The sequence below is a fragment of the Rhinopithecus bieti genome, unplaced genomic scaffold (assembly GCF_001698545.2).
Source record: "Rhinopithecus bieti isolate Rb0 unplaced genomic scaffold, ASM169854v2 scaffold_50364, whole genome shotgun sequence".
NCBI lineage: Eukaryota > Metazoa > Chordata > Mammalia > Primates > Cercopithecidae > Rhinopithecus > Rhinopithecus bieti.
In genome coordinates this window covers 194,295-208,288 of record NW_016820096.1, presented here as the reverse complement: position 1 = coordinate 208,288, position 13,994 = coordinate 194,295, and positions in this window count along the sequence as shown.

Genomic DNA, 13,994 nt, shown 5'->3' with positions numbered 1-13,994 from the left:
GTGAGCACTCCCTTGGCCACCCTGGCGGCTGTCTCACTAGGTTATATGCACCCCCAGAGAACTGATTTCAAGCCCAGCACAGCAACAGGACTTGCTCAGAAATTGTAGACATAGATGGCCTTTCAAGTTTATTTAGGACCCCAGAGCACTTTAATCCATGCTGGCAGAGCTTGCTGGAACTCAAATTCCAACTGTTCGGATGGGCAACTCTCCTCTGGCTAACGCTCTCTGCATGGGCTCCAGGTGAATTCTGCCTCATGTTGCTTTCCTCTGTGACAGAGCAGCACTGAGTTCAAATGCAAAATCCCACAATCACTTTGTGCTCCCTCCCCCAAATGCACAGATTCTCTCTCAGCGCTATGTAGCCGCTGCTGAGGATTGGGGAGGGGTGGTATTGATAATTTAAGGCTGTCTTTCACACCCTCTTCAGTGCCTCTTTCCTTGATAAGGTGTTAAAACTAGGTACTGTGATTATTGACTTGATTTTTGGTCCTTATGAAGGTGCTTTCTTCTGTGGATAGCTATTCAATTTGATGTTCCTGCTGGGGGGATGATTACTGGAAGGTTCTATCTGACCATCTTACTCTGCCTCTCTCCTCTCTCTTGTCCCACTTTCCAACTTTGGTTCTTAACTCAGGAAACCACTAGCCTGTTCTCCACTTCTGAAATTTTATGTTAAATATGTGCTTAAATTTGTTAAATAATTTTAAATATTGAATGTTAAATAAAGGAATATTAAATGCTCAAAATGTTAAAATATGTTAAATGTTAACATTGAACTGTTGTTAAAGAAATACAGTAGAATCATATAGTATGTAACTCTTTAGGATTGACTTTTTCCCCACTCATCATAATTCCCTGGAGATTCATCCACATTATTGTACATATCAATAGTTTCTTTCTTTTGATTGCTAAGTAGTATTTCATGGTATAGATATGTCACAGTTTATTTAACCATTCGTCCATTGAAAGTCCTCTGGACTGTTTCCAGTTTTGGCTATTATGAATAAAGTTGATATGAACATTTGTGTGCAGCATTCGGTTTGGGGATAAGTTCATTTCTCTGGGATAAATGCCCAAGAATACAGTTCCTGGATCATATGAGTATTTGTGTGTTTTGCTTCTAGAGAAACTACCAAAGTATTTTCCAAAGTGGCTGTACCATTTTATATTCCCACCAACAATGTATGAGTGATTCAGTTATCTTCATTTTGGTACTGTTACCTTTTTTTTTTTTTTAATTTTCCCATTCTGTTAGGTATAGAGTGATTACTCACTGTGGTTTTAATTTTAATTTCCCTGATAGCTAGTGACGTTCAACATCTTTTCATGGGCTTATCTTCCATCTTCAGAGAAGTGTCTGTTCATGCTTTTGGTCCATGTTCTAATTGAATTGTTTGTTTATCTTTTTTAGTATTAGGTTTTGAGTTTTAATTTGTTACATATGTAGTTTGCAAATATTTTTCTCCCAGTCTGTAGCTTGTCTGTTTATCTTCTTCATATTCTTTGTTATTCACATAGTCTTTCACAAAGGAAAGGACTTTTCTTAGCCTATGGATGTCAAGTTGAGTTTCAAATCCATGTAAAGAGCATTTGAGAAAGTAGGTGTCTTTGACAGTGCTAGCATAAGATTGCTGGGTTATATACAAAACTGGTTAATGTCCAGTAGGGCCATAACTATAACTTCCGTGGTTATCTCTTCTATCAGAAAGAAATTATCTGCATCTCTACTAGATGAGAACTTATAAGTTCACTTCTACCCCCACAGAGTTGTAAAATAACCAAGTCAATACAAAGTTAAGCTCAGCACTACATTGCAAGAGCACCAAGTAATCTCTTTTGTTTCTTTCCAAGTTTCCAGTTTAATAGTGTGCCAGGAACACAACACTAAACTTAAACCAGTGAGAATCCTCAGGTCTTGAGCTGTAAATGATAGATTTCAAATTCACAGGTAATCAGTACAATCTTTTGGTTCTTGGTAAAATGTTTAGTATGGGGCGGACTGCCCAGGTTGACCAATCAACTGAACAATTGCTAGGTATTTTGCTATCCATGTCAGTTTGAAGAGGGCTTGATAAGACTTAGCTTGAAACTTTCCTGGGCAGCAGTTTATAAGCAGGAGAGTGAGTCAGGTGACCTCACTGGCCATAGTACAATGTAGTAAGTACTCTCCACTCTTCACTACTATGCTATTCTGGGTTCCGTTTAAGATTGTTGGAGTCATGCTTTCAGTCTAACAGTCCCTGAAATGCTTTTCCCCCTCATTTCAGAGCCCTCTCATGGGCCACCATGCCCAGTGTGGATTGGCCAGTTAATAAACACCCCTGTGTTCATGACTTTATGACAGGGATGGATAACCCTAATGTGGACCCTTGACTTCTCTACTGGCAGGTCCATGCCTTCCTCTTGAGTTTGTCAGTCAACACTTCATGAGATGACGAGGCAGAAGCCGGAGAGGATACAGGAATAAACTAAGCGAGGACTCCTTCCCATGCACCAGCCTCCACAACCCACAGAGCTCTCCTTTCCACGGCCCTGGAGCCTTTCAAAGGCACAATTCCTGGTGATCTAGACTTCCCATGGAAGAATTCAGAAGATCATATTTATTCATTAAGTAGTGCTTCTGAACCCTTCTCCTCATTGATAACCAAATCCCCGAGGTGGCTCTGCTTTATTAATCAAGATCTTAAACTAACTTCTTCAACTCCCACTTCAGTGACCTGAAGAGGGTTTTTGTTTCTAGAAATGTGATTTCTCCACTGCCTAACTCCTGACATACAGACCTTTTTATTAGAGTCTCCTTTTTTTATTTTTAAAAAATAAACTGTAGGCTGGGCGCGGTGGCTCACACCTGTAATCCCATCACTTTGTGAAGCTTAGGCAGGTGGATCACCCGAGGTCAGGAGTTTGAGACCAGCCTGGCCAACATGGTGAAACCCTTTCTCAACTAAAAATATAAAAATTAGCCAGGCATGGTGGCATTCGTCTGTAATCCCAGCTGCTCGGGAGGCTGAGGCAGGAGAATTGCTTGAACCCAGGAGGTGGAAGTTGCAGTGAGCTGAGATTGCGCCATTGCACTCCAGCCTGGGTGACAGAGCGAGACTCTGTCTCAACAACAACAACAAAACTATAATATACACATAAAAACGTATAAAATACAACAGTCCCACTGTTTAATGCAAAATGACAAACATGTGAAAAAACAAACAAACAAGCAACCTTGTCTAATCAAGAAAGAATATTGCCAGGCCAGAAGCCCCAGTGTGCCCCTTTCCAAACACAGCTCCCTCTTTCTTTCCCTCCTCAGAGGTACCCACTATGTTGACATTTATGATCATCATTTTCCTACTTTATAGTTTTACCAATTTTATATTCATACCTTAATAGCGTAGCTTAATTTTGCCTGTTTTTAAACTTTTTACAAATGGAATCATACCATGTATCTTGCTGCCTTCATTCATCGTTATATTTCTGAGCCTCCTCCATTTAGTTGAGTCTAAGTGTAGTTTATATATACACTCATTTTTGTATAACATTACGTGATTACACTATATATTTACCCATTTTTATCCATCCTACTAGTGACAAACATTTAAGTTGTTTTAAGTTTTTGTTGAATAGGAATAGTGCTGTTATAAACATTCTTGGGCATACTTACTGATGCATTGTGCCAATAGTTTCTCCAGGATAAATATCTAGGAGTGGCATTTCTGGGTCATAAGGTATGGATAGCTCCAACTTTATTAGAGAATGCCAAAGAGGTTTGCCAATTTGCTCCCCCTCCAGTAGTCCCCCATTCCCCATGTGAGCAGGTGCATGTTAACAATTCTGGTGGAAACGCCTATGTGGTTTGAGATTTTACATAGTGATTTCTCTTCCTTTTGGCCCTGTGGATCCATGAATGCCTAAAGAAGCCATATTACCTAAGGCTCAGATTGAGTCTAACTCTGCTGAAAGACAGTAGGTGTCAAAGTCATCCTCACTGAGCAGGTAGCCATAAAACCATAACATCAGTGAGACATTGCCAAAGAGAAGATACAATTTTGAACACTTACAATAATTTTGCAAAGCACAAAAATATTCATTGCATCGAAAAACCTTGGCAGAAAACTATTTCAATTTTTTTACGTAAGAGTAGGGGTCACATCATAGATATAATTTTGTGTTTTGTGCTATTCCTTTAACAAGATATGAATATTTTTCTATATTCCTACAAAAACTTCCTTGCAAATCAAAACTACAATGATATATCATCTCACCCCAATTAAAATGGCTTTAAGCCAAAAGCCTTTTATTCATTATATCAGGCAATAATGAATGTCGGGGAGGATGTAGAGAAAAGGGAACACTTGTACATTGTTGGTGGGAATGTAAATTAGTACAACCACTGTGGAGAACAGTTTGGAGGTCCTAAAAAAACTAAAAATAGAACTACCAATATGATCCAGCAATCCCAATGCCAGGTATACACCCGAAAGTAAGGAAATCAGTACATTAGAGATATCTGCCCTCCCATGTTTATTGCAGTACTATTCACAATAGCCAACATTTGGACCTAAGTGTCCATTAACAGTTGAACAAATAAAGAAAATGTGGTACATATACACAATGGAGTACTATTCAGTCATAAAATAGAATGAGATTCTGTCATTCGCAATGACATGAATGAAGCTAGAGGTCATTATGTTAAGTGAAATGAGCCAGGCACAGAAAGACAAACTTCACATGTTCTCACTTATTTGTAGGAACTAAAAATGAAAACAATTGAACTTATGGAGATAGACAGTAAAAGGATGGTTACCAGAGGCTGGGTAGGGTACTGGAATGTCAGAAGGGGGAAAGTGGAAATGGTTAAGAGGTACAAAAAATAGAATGAATGAATAAGACTTAGTATTTGCTATCAAAACAGGGTGACTATAGTCAATAAAAATTAATTATAAACTTAAAAATAACTAAAGTGTATAATTGGATTCTTTGTGACACAAGGGATAAACGCTTGAAGTGATGGATACCCCATTTACCCTGATATGATTATTAAGCATTGCATGCCTGTATCAAAATATCTCAAGTAACCTATAAATATACACCTACAATGTACCCCCAAAATTAAAAACTTAAAAAAACCCAAACATTTCCTAGTAGTTATTTTATTCACTATGTAATAGTCTGTCAGTAGAGAGACGGTTGGGGCAGGTTTTAATGCCCTCCAATCCCATTCTTCGTTACCCACAAGCAACTCCAAATAAATATTCCGTCTAAGTAAAAAGAGCATTTACTCTATCTAAATGCAGATTTAAGTCCCTGGTCCTCCGTCTTACAAAAGAGTGTACCCCAAGCCCCTACCACGTAGAAATACTGGCATTCTACTGACTACCAAGAGTATGCCATGACTGACCTAACTCCTACCCTGTTGGTGAGCCTGCAGGTTGTTTCTAATCCTTTGAAATTTTAAATTGTCCATTCACATTGCCATTTTTCTTCTTTTGGGCTACTTCCTTGGCATACATTTTATAAAAAGGCTTAATAAATGCAAGATAATTTTTTTTCTGGAACTTGATACACAATACTAAAGTGGCATTCCTATTTATATTTGCACCCAGGATATACAAATTAACATGCTGTATTTAACCAGTGTCCTTAGTCAAAAACTAAGGAAATAATTGGTCCTTCCAGAAGTCCAGAGAGTAAGTCTTGGAAGACTACACAGCCTTGAAGAATGCTCACGTCACTCTCTAGGACTGCTTTGGAGAAAACCGTGCTGCTGTCATCAGGAAATACCACTACAGCTTATCTGCTAAGTCTGGGCACTGGCTGATGCCAGGAACTCTGCTGTCATTTCCATCAGAAAATAAATTCTGTGCAGCATCTGCACCCTCTCTTTTCCTTCTTCCCTAACAAAATCTCGATTGGCTATATTTTATTGGTGGAGCCTAGGTTACATGTCTATGTATCTGTGGCGAAGGAGGTTGGGAAAATAAGTTATTTTTCCTTAAGAGGCAGAACTCACAAGAACTTCTCCAAATATAAGAACATTGTTCAAAAGATGCTGTTGGCCACAAACATGACATATGTCTGCCTCACTTTCCATAACTCTGCCAGCATTAAATGATTGTTTTTGTGAATTAGTTATAAAATAGGGTTTTTTTTCATTTTCTGATTACTAATTATATTTCCCCTCAAGTTTTAATGAACTAATTTTATATTCATTTACATAAACTATCAGTCCACCTTCTTTGCCAATTTTTCTATTAGAAATATCTGTAGATGTATTTATTAATGTATTTCTTGGAAATATACAGGAACTTTTCTGTACTATAGAGCTGCAACTTGGTTGCCAATGTTTTAATCTTTCAACATCTATCAACATCTAAATGCCACAATCATTTCTGTGCAGAGTGAAGGTCAGGTAGGCTCAGTTCGTCCTACTCTGGCCTTTGCATCTTTTCATTGCTGTGATATTGTTTATTCCAAGAAGCAGCCGGTCTCTGTTCCCCTGCATTGACATATGCCCAGATAAGTTCAAGTTACTCCAGAAAGAGAAGGAAATACGAATCCAAAAATCACAAGTATTTGTTTGTTTTGTGTTTGTGCACATTACATGAATCAAGTTTTGTAGGAAGCATAAGGACATTATCCCTTCAAGTGGCTAAGATAGATACTCTTGTCTCAGATGGTATTTTTTAAACAAAAACAACAGACTTGACCTTGACATCTTTCTCTCATCTTCATTGTGGATTGATGAGATAGGCAAGGGAAATGCTATTTGTTCTCTATGCCTAGATCCTTCATCCAAAGGATTCATTAGTTTACAAACACTGACCTCAAATTGAACCCAAGCCCTATTTCTCCACTCCACTCTACAAATGGCCATTTTACATAAAAAAGCAGAGCTAAGTAATTTTATCAAGGTTATAAATGCCTTAACAACAAAGTCAAGAATTGGATATTTCTGTTTTGGTCCCTTATTATTATTATTTCATATACCATTTATACAGAAGTATACAATTACCCACTTACATTCTCCAGAGCCAGGGCATTAGGCAGCATTCTTTGGGGGCACCAATCTATAGTCCTTTCTCCTACACCAATAAAAATTTTAAAGATGCAAGTTACCTCCTAGACTGTTGGGAAAAGGCCCAAATCCTTCTGGAGCAATTTGCCGGTGTTTTCTGACACATAAGGATTTGCTCGCTAATGCCTCCCATGTCTCTCTGGAAGGACTTTGATGAATGAATGGCATTTTCCACTACTTGGTGAATTGTGTGCTCTTGTGGACAATAAAAATAAATCCAACCAACATGATTACATTTCAGAGAAGAGGTGACAGAGCAGGGAACAACCAATCAAAACTATCTAGAGCACCAAATTATGCCCTAGAGGAGTCATCTTGCATATCCTTGGTTCTGTTTCCATGGTAGTAAGGATTGCTTGGGATATTCAAAGGCAATTTAAATGCATTTAGGCCACAGCTTACAAGGGGATAATCTTGAGAAAATCAGAAGTGAGTAAACATTAACAGCTAGTAAAATAAGCAGTCTTGAAAACTGCACTCCATCTTGCTTGCTTTTCTGTTTAGGGAAAAATATTTTTTTCTGACATCTGGAAATTATGTCTGCTTCTAACTTGAGCTTAAGATGACTCATTTCAAGACAGTGCCACATTTGCCATATGCTGGAATGCAGAAACTTGAGGTTGCTTATTTTTTAAATTTAATTTTTTAGCTTCAAGGTATGAATTTGCATTACTCTTCTCCCCAGGGCCAGCCTGAGGCGTGTGCAGATCAGGCCTGGAGGGTCCCCCTCTCTGAAAATACCACTGTTCACTGATGCCGCAGGGATAGAGATTCACTTCTTTAAGTTCTGGGGACGTTTTAGGGTTTCAGAGTCTCCAGGGGAAATTCAAAGGTCCCTCTGTGAAGGCAGCTTAGACTGGCACCTGAAGCATCACCAGTTGTTCTCTGCTAAGACCCTGGTAGGAACCTGGAAAGAAGACATAAGATGGACACAGAAAAAGGAAGAAGGGACTGGAAGAAGGAGGTGCCAGTAGCAAAAACGAAAAGCCTATTTTCTCATTTTACCCCAGAGCATTTCATGATTGTAATAATAGGACAAAGGCCTTGTGTTGCTCTGTTTATTGTATAATTTTGTTTAACAGACACCTTTTTAGCACTTACTATGTGTTAGACACCAATCTATACACTTTACAAATATTAACTCACTTATTCCTTATAACCACCTTAAGGCATGAACCCTTTTATTATCCTCACTGGATAGAAGAGGAAACACGCACACAGAGGCTGAGGTGGAGGGTCTCAAGGTCACAAGCTAGTAAGTGGCAGATCCAAGATTCTGCATCGAAGTCTTTGGGTGCCAGCATGCCAGCTCTCAGCCACTATAACCTGCCTATATACAACGTTTTCAATTCTTTTTGAAAGTGTTGGTATTAGAAAATGGGGATGAGAAGTCAGTTTAAGTAACAGCTAGCTCCTGGAATTTGGCTTTCAGTTGGAGAATTTATAATAATGTCTATAGCGAACTGGGAAGGCACAGTCCTGGAATTCTATTCCTTCGTCTGTTTTGTGTGGCACTTAGAGAGTTAGAGCAACTCACAACCTCTGTATTCATCTTTGGATGGAAATTTTGAAGTTCATCAGATAAGAATTTTAATTTTCAAATAAAAGAGAAGTTGAACTTTCCCAGTTGGGCATTTGGGCATTAGCCCAAAAGTGAAGGAAACTTCACTTTTGATCATTCAAAACAGAGAATAGTGGGATGAGAGAATAAAGGAGGGGCTCAAAGTATTTTGTGGAATCTGAAACTCTTCTATGTGGCTTAGATCATGGGAATTTTCTTGGCCTGCATTGTGAAGGTAGCATGACCCTTTCTCTATGAGGGATGTGAGTTATTCACTGTTTCAAACTGTACAATTGCTTCATTATGTCCACACCCACATTTTTCTGTTTATAGCCAAAGAAAAGGCCTGCTGTTGATACTAAATCACCACCTGAAAACAAGAGTATCATAATTCTTAATTAATTCTTAATCTAAAATGTCTTACACTGTCTGGGGAACATTATATTTTATTTGAGATTGAAAAACAATCTTCAGTCATCCTTTATATGAGAAAAGTATTAAATCTTTCTACAAATTAAAATGTCTAGATATTCAGAGGTATTAAATCCTTAAACATTTTTAAATAGCCTTCACAACCCTCAAAATTGTGTTTTACTTTTTAAGATATTATGCTTTTTTACACATTAGTGAATTTATTCACAGAACATGGGTTTTAAGCCTTCGAGAGTTACGGAATACCTAAATGGTTACAACCCATTGCTCAGAAGCCATTGCACTCCAAAGTCTCAACGGAGTGCTATTTTGGTCCCACAAAGGACATTTGGCAATGTCTGGAGGCATTTTTGATTATTGTAACTTGTGATGGTGGGAGGTTGTTACTGACATTTAATGGGTTAAGTCCAGGGAGGCTGCTAAACATCTTATAATGTACTAGACAGCCCCCTACAACCAAGAATTATCTGGCCCAAAATGTTAACAGTGCTGAGTTTGAGAAACCCTGCAATAGAGATTTGCAAAGCTGTATTTGTAGGACTTTCTACGTAGACCCTTAATTTTATGTTGCTTGCTTTACAAGCCCCCACTTTTAGACAGCTAGTACACCTGGGAGTTTACTGGCTCACAAAGGCACCCAGTGGGACTCAATGATCAGAGAGAATCAAGGAAGCTCTATCTCAGGGGTTAAGGGTCCAAACTATACTAAAAACAATTTTTTTGAGCTAACTCAGAAAACTAATCTTTACTTATAACTTAGAAAAAATACTTGCTAAGCATTCATCTTGGAGTGAACTTTTGGAACACACCTGTCTAAAAACTTGGTTCTGCCTGGCTTGTGTTTCTCATTGCAGATCGTGGGATAACATTTGTGTCTGTATGGTTCAACTTCATGCTCCTCAGCTCCTAGAAATCTTAAAGAATAGTCATTGCCAGTAGGACCTTTTGTTGAAAGAGTACAAAGTACCACAGAGTGGTAGTAAGATGATGGACTTTGGATTCAAGTGTCATCATTTTTGGATGTGTGGTCTTCTTTAATGTAATCTTCAGGACGCTCATATGAAGATATCAATCTTAACACAGTTGGTCAAATAATATGAAATGGCTTATCCATATCACATGCTCTCCAATGCCCGGCATACAGTATATGTTCAATTAATGCCAATTCTCTTCTCCCTGCTTATCTCTCTTAGGTAGAACTCTTCCCTTCCTTTCCTAGTTCATAAAAATAAAACTTGGACTCTTTTGCAAGTATTCGGAAGGGAAGTTCTGGCCTTACTTCCATCTATGATATTCCTCTACAAGGGAGTAGAAAAGATTTGATTGGTGAGATTTGGGGAAAAGAGCCCCATGAGTTCACATGGAGCTTTTGTACAGATGACACAAAAGGGCTCCCTCTGGGTGGACACAGCCCTCTGTCCACATGGCTTGATGGACAGATGGTATCTTTATGTAACATAGATTCAAACCAGTGAGTATAGCTTGGCTAGTGAAATATGGGCTGGATTTCAATCCCCACCTGCTCCTTGGCTGGCACCCTGTGCAGGGAACAACCCACATTGACGTAGGCATTCTCATTTTCAGAACTGCCCTGCCTGCAAAGGGCATATTTTTTTCCTCTGTTCCTGATTCTATGGGGTAATCACACCTGGATCAAGGTCCAATGACAGGCTTCCAGAGGTGGGCTTGTTTTTTATTCCATGCTAGTAGGTATGAGGCAGGTAGCTGTTTCCCTAGTGGGAAGGTGGCTGCTGAGCAAATCTTAGCTGATTTACAGGGTCAAGAAATCTAAACCTGGGGGAAGGAATAGGAAGCTTGGTCTTACCTGAAGTTTCATGTAGCAAGAAAAGGTCTTTTCTTTCTTTCTTTCTTTTTTTTTTTTGTTTTTTTTGAGATGGAGTCTTGCTCTATCACCCAGGCTGGAGTGCAGTGGTGTGCTCTCAGCTCACTGCAACCTCCTTCTCCCAGGTTCAAGTGATTCTCATGCCTCAACCTCCCGAGTAGTTGGGATTACAGGTGTCTGCCACCACGCCTAGCTAATTTTTGTATTTTTAGTAAAGACGGGGTTTCACCATGATGGCCAGGCTGGTCTCAAACTCCTGACCTCAAGTGATCCTCCTGCCTCAGCCTCCCAAAGTGCTGGAATTACAGGCATGAGCCATCTCGCCCAGCCCATGTAGCATTCTTCATATCATTCCTGACTGTTGTTCAATTGGTTCAGAATCTGCAGAGGAAAGAGNTTTTGAGATGGAGTCTGCTCTATCACCCAGGCTGGAGTGCAGTGGTGTGCTCTCAGCTCACTGCAACCTCCTTCTCCCAGGTTCAAGTGATTCTCATGCCTCAACCTCCCGAGTAGTTGGGATTACAGGTGTCTGCCACCACGCCTAGCTAATTTTGTATTTTAGTAAAGACGGGGTTTCACCATGATGGCCAGGCTGGTCTCAAACTCCTGACCTCAAGTGATCCTCCTGCCTCAGCCTCCCAAAGTGCTGGAATTACAGGCATGAGCCATCTCGCCCAGCCCATGTAGCATTCTTCATATCATTCCTGACTGTTGTTCAATTGGTTCAGAATCTGCAGAGGAAAGAGGTGAGATGAACATTTAAGAAACTCCAAGCCAGGCACTAAGACACACGCCTGTAATGCCAGTGCTTTGGGAAGCCAAAGTAGGAGGATTGAAGGCCAGGAGTTTGAGACCTGCCTGGGCAAAGTAGTGAGATCCTGTTGCTAAAAAAATTTTTTTTACATAATTAGCGGGGAGTAGTAACACAGTCCTATAGTCCCAGCTGCTGGGAAGGCTGACCTGGGAGAATGGCTTGAACCCAGGAGTTCCAGGCTGCAGTGAATTATGATGAGGCCACTGCACTCCAGCCCAGCGACACAGCAAGACCCTGTCTCTAAAACATAAATAACAAATATGTAAATACAGCTAAAATAAAACAAAAGAAACTCCAACACGTTTATGTGGTCATTGATTCATTTTTACTACAAATGCTTTCCAGCATTTTCATGTGGCAGGTACAATGATATAACTTAGGGATAAAACTTTGAATCATATGTAATTCTCTGCTCTAAAAGTACTTACAGCCCAGTAGGAAAGAGAAACAAGTCACAACAACATGGTGTAACTAGCTGTCTAATAGACATATATATGGGGCGCTTGGGAACATGAGAGTAGAACAAGAACTTAGTCTGTGAGGGGCAAAGAAATCCAGAACTCCTCTCCCAGGAGAGGTGACACCTGAACTGTCTTGAAGACAGAGTAGACATTTTGCAAGCATATATGGAGGTGAGCGGGAACATGGAATCTAGGGTGATGCTCAAACTTATGGCTTGGGCAACCACGTGAATAGTGGGGGTAGTAATTAGGGATGAAGAGGTAGAGAGAGGGAGTTTTGGATGTGTTGCTTGGAAATGATGGCCTATGTGTGTCACCTGGAGTTGTGTAGTAGCCATATATGGCAGATACTGTAATAAATGATTTCTATGTTTTATTTCATTTACTTTTTCCCAAACTGTATGAATTTTTCCCAAACTATATACAATTATCTCTACCTTACAGATAAGGAAAGCAAGGCTTTTCTCAAGGCCATACAGTGGCAGAGCTGCAATTTGAATGCAGGTGTGTCTATGCCAAAGCCCATATTCTTTCCAGGATCTGAAGCTGCTTCTGGGCTAGATAATAGAGGTCAGGGCTGAAGAGTCTGGTTTGGGGATACTTAAGCCAGAAATGATGACTCACTCTGCATTTGCATTTGCCTTGTTACAATTGCGTCTAGATGTTCTTGTCATAGTAATTTACATCACATAATTTAATTTATACTATTCTTTCTTCTTTTTTTGTAATATAAGAGCTAATTGTGCAGTGGTATCTTTTTATTATTGTTTATTTTTTCTTACTTTATAAGTCAAAATTCAAGCCATAATTCAGTCAGTTTTAATGCTATTAACAGTTTGCTGGCTGACTCCCAACCAACCACAATTTAATCTGCTTTGATAGGAGCATACTATTTTCACAGGCAGAAGAAGCGATCATTGTAGTCAACCCAGCTCACAGCTTAAATGTGGTCTCAAGAAGATAAAAAGTTTATCCCATGAGCTAGAACTAGCATATGCATTATAAAACCTGCAGCTGGTGATGCCACAAAGAAAGCATTTATTTCAGTTTATTTTTGAAGCTGCCAGAGTAGAAAAACAGTCTGCTTTCACTCTGACCAGAACTGACCCTCTCTTCTATCTCTCTCTCTCTAGCTTTTCCTCATCTCTATCTCCATCTCTTGGTTTCTCTGACTCTGTCTTTTCCTTCTTGGTTAACACGTTGGAATTTATTGTTTAAACTTATAATTCTCAAAACTAGAAAATCAAGGCCTCTTTTGGAAGAGGAAAATGTTATCTGACAGGATTAATAGGCATAGGGGAATATCCAAACAGCTGGAATGTCCTGGTTTTCATGTACCTTTCATTGAAATTAAGAATAAACATCCAAAATTCTTCGTAAACCATGTTGGACACAACTATTGAGTAATAAATACAAATCATCCAGTAGAGGGCGATGCTGACTTACTTATGGGTGCCTTAAGTAGAAAATGCAAATTAAGTAATAAAAGACTTTTCTAGATGTAAATTGTTCAGCCAACATGCAGATCAGATGATTCTTAACGCAGTAAAATCATATTAATTAACATTTAATTGAATCAGATCTTGTGATAATTTGCTCAAAGACTAAATTATAGTTTTTAAAAGCCCTGGGCTGAGAATCAATGAATCCGCTTTCACTTTTCCTCTAAACCTGGGGCTCTGTGGCCTTTAGATAGCCTTTTAAGCTCTCCGAGCCTCATTTTCCTCACCTAGAAAATGACACACTTGGCCCAGATAGAGGGTAAATTCCCTTTTGCTTTAAGAAGCACTTATTCTATGAACCAGTATGTG